Source organism: Brassica oleracea, chromosome C7 (assembly GCF_000695525.1).
Source record: "Brassica oleracea var. oleracea cultivar TO1000 chromosome C7, BOL, whole genome shotgun sequence".
NCBI classification, from domain to species: domain Eukaryota; kingdom Viridiplantae; phylum Streptophyta; class Magnoliopsida; order Brassicales; family Brassicaceae; genus Brassica; species Brassica oleracea.
The window spans coordinates 22,950,578-22,954,317 of NC_027754.1; positions in this window are offsets into that span (position 1 = coordinate 22,950,578).

Here is a 3,740-nt window from a genome sequence, read left to right on the forward strand (position 1 = left end):
GGGTTTTCCTGATAAGGTTTTAATGAGGCAACATGAAGTGTACTACAGAACATGTATGGTTATGGCCCACTGGGTTTTCCAAGGAGGAGTGTTATAAATCATGGAGTGGATTGCCGTTAACCAGACCCGGTCCAAGACCGGCCCAATACCTAGAAGATGGAGAGACGGCCGAAGCCCTAGAGATAGGAGAGAGAGAGCCGACTTTAGGAGAGAGAGAGACGGCCACAAAGCTTAGAGAAAAAGAAACCCTTTTCTTTTCCTAGTAGATGTAATCTTTCCATTATTATGTATTAGTAGTTTTCCTAATCCTAGTGAGTTTAGGTTTTGGATACTTTCCATTTATCTTCATCTTGTAATCTTTATATAAAAAAAAACCCTTGATCATTAATAATAACACAGAAATATTCAGTCTCTAAACTCTCTATTTACAACAATAAGACTAATTCGACTGGTTTATGGTGTATAGAGATGTTAAAAATGGGAAACCCAGCTCATTTCAAAATGTCGTTTGAAACTCAAATTTATTGAGACCCATTGAATTATGATTCTACTTAGATCCAGTTTTATGATATTAATCTGGTTAAACTCATTAAATTTTATTTAATTACTTGATTAATGTCATGTTTTGATTGACTGATAGAGTGATGTAATTTTTATAATTTTTAAAAAATCAAAACAATGTTATTTTGATTTTTTTCTTAAACATAAACAGGTTAAATCTCTATTTATTTATTTTAATTATTTTCAAAATTTTATTCTTAGCACGTTAATTCCATTTAAACTCAAGCTACTTAATTTAAATAAATACTGTCTTTATATACAAAGGATTTGATGTTTTAGCTTTTGTATATGAGAAATATCTTATGATAGTCCAAAAATATATACAAAGGATTTAATGTTTTAGTCCAGAGAAATATCTTATGATAGTTAAAAATTATTTTTTGTCACAAATAAAGCCTCCAAAAATAAAAATGACTAAATGTTTCATTAAAAAGATAAATATACATTTTTTTTTGTTAGCTGTCAATCTAGACTAGATCAAGTGGTGGCAGACGAACTGATCCTCCGAAGAGCACCTCCGTCCGTCCGAGTCTGATCTATATGAGAAAAGATATATCCTTTATTCCTTACTTCTTTTGCTACTGCATCCGCCCGATCATTCCTACTCCGAGGAATATGTGACAGACTCGCATCCTCGATGTCCTCCTGTAATCTCTGGTACACTTTTCAGCCGTGAATGTTGGCCGTTCCATCGGATTTTTAGTCATGTCCACTAGGTCCGAACAGTCAGTCTCTAACCTTACCAATGCTATCCTCATGTCCCTCAAACATGAGGTTGCCCACAGTAAGCCGTCCATCTCAGCATACAAAGCTGAGAGACTCCTACTGCATGCCCGCATTCCGAAAACCTCAGAACCCATTTGATCCTTAAGACTCCTCCCTAAGCCACTAACACTGCCATTATTGATCCATGACGCATCAATTTGACAGGTAGAGATTTGAGGTATCCAAAGGACACTAGAGGGACCTCTGTAGTAAGAGAGTCGGCATGGTCTTTGTTTTCTTCTTCCTTTTCATTAGCCTTCCTCCAACATTCTGCCTCAAGGGACGCATGTTGGAGAGTGTCAATCGGGGATACGACTTTCCCATTAAAGAGTTTGTCGTTCCTCGCCTTCCAAATATACCAACAGATCTATGAGAATGTATCGAATTGTGGTCTCGAAGGAGCCACTTCTTTTCTCTTCCAAAACAGAAAGTTTATGTTTTGGTATATAGATGTATTCGGGAAGTAACCCGGAAGGGACGGATAGTCCAATAAAGCTCAAACCTGCAGGGTTGGGGGCATTAAAAAATAATATGATTAATCGAATCCAGTGGGTCAGCACATCTAGCATAACTCATATTGGTGCCCATGTGTCTATATATGAGCTTCTCTGTCGTCGCCACACAGCCCGAGATAGTCTGCCACAAGAAATGTTTCATCTTACTCGGGGCATTTATCTTCCACACAATGCTACATTTATACTCTTTAAAGTTAACTAATATAGATTTAAGCTTTAGAGTTAATGAGTGGAGTGTTGGAAGTGAGATTTAAAAACTTTAAAACTAAAAAATAGATATTAAAAAAATTAAATAAAATTTTTAAAAACAGTTTCAAAAAAAAAATTCGAATTTCAAAAACATTGAAAAATAAAATTTCTAAAAAATAATTTTTATAAAAATTTCGAAAAAGTTATTATTTTTATTGATTTGTATTTATATATCTTGAGTATAAGGGTCATTTGCATCTTTAATCTATTTTGGTCATTTTCTACTTTTAGACTTTTTTGTGACAAAAAATTTAAAATAGTATATTCGAGAGAATTTCCCTTTAATCTATAGTTAATGCATTTTCTTTTAAAATTAAAAAAAAAATGTAAAATACATGCCTGGTGAGACTTAATTGGTAAAAAAAAAGTAAAAGGAAAAGTATGTATTTTTTTTTAATATTCCCTCTATATTTGAAACATGAGTGGTGAGACTTTAATGCATTTTTTTTAATATACTTCCTTCGTTTTTTAATATATGTCGTTTTAGAGAAAATTTTATGTTCCAAATTATATGATATTTTTGGTTTTTTTTTTTTTTTGTTCACTGGGCGCTCTCTGGAATCCCGGAGGAGTCGAACCCGTGTGCCTTGGGATCCAGTTCACTCTAGTGTTTTACCACTAGGCTATTCTGTCCCGGCGATATTTTTGGTTTTCTATGTAAAATTTATTAACACTTAATGTTATATGACCAATGATAATATACCTTCTATTTTATTATTGGTTGATTTGTGGTTAGGTAAATAATTAATGATGTTTTTATTTAGAAAATATAAAAAATCAATGATTTTCTTAATCTATGTGCACCGTTCTAAAACGACTTATATTAAAAAAACGGAGGGAGTATGTTTTATTTTAAAAATTAAATATATTAATTATACTCTATACATTAATACTATTAAAAACAAAATTTAATACAACAATCATTCAAATACGGAAGAATGAGCATGAGGAATGAGCAACTTGCTTGACTAAATATTATGTAAACTAGGTGCATAGTCCCCGTGCAAGCGCGGGATCGGCTACATTTTAGGTGCATTGTATAGTTTTGTTTACGGAATTTTATGGTCTGTTTGTTTTTTTGTCTATAATGTGATGAATGAGACTTTGAAAATTACATAGGTTGATAAGTTTGATATAAGAATGAATGACGAAGTCATATGTTGATATTTTTATATCTTATATGTTCAAAGTTGAGAGTGATGGAACTTGTTAGTGTTTACTTAGTTAGTTGTTTGTATATAAATCAAATAGTGCATGGAAAAAGATAATAAAATTGGATTTAAAAATTTAACAATTTAAATAACAATAAAATAAAATAAAATTTCCTCTTATTTCACCAATTGTTTTTAGAAAAAAATAGAATTGTAATATATTTAAAAAAACTTATAACATTTTTAGAATTACATACTTAGAAAATTATTTTATTTATATTTTTTTTTCTGAACTTTGTTATAGATGATTTGGGGTTGACAAAAAAGTCTGAAATATGGCCAAATATAATTTTTTTTTAAAGCATGACTTTAAAATGTTAGGTTTTCAAAATAGCTGAGCCTTGAATCTGTGGTTTAGTCTGATACTGAGAAAACTGTTAGGACTTCAACTCCTCTTTTTCTCTATGTTGGGAATGTGGGCACTAATTTCCCGATTCAT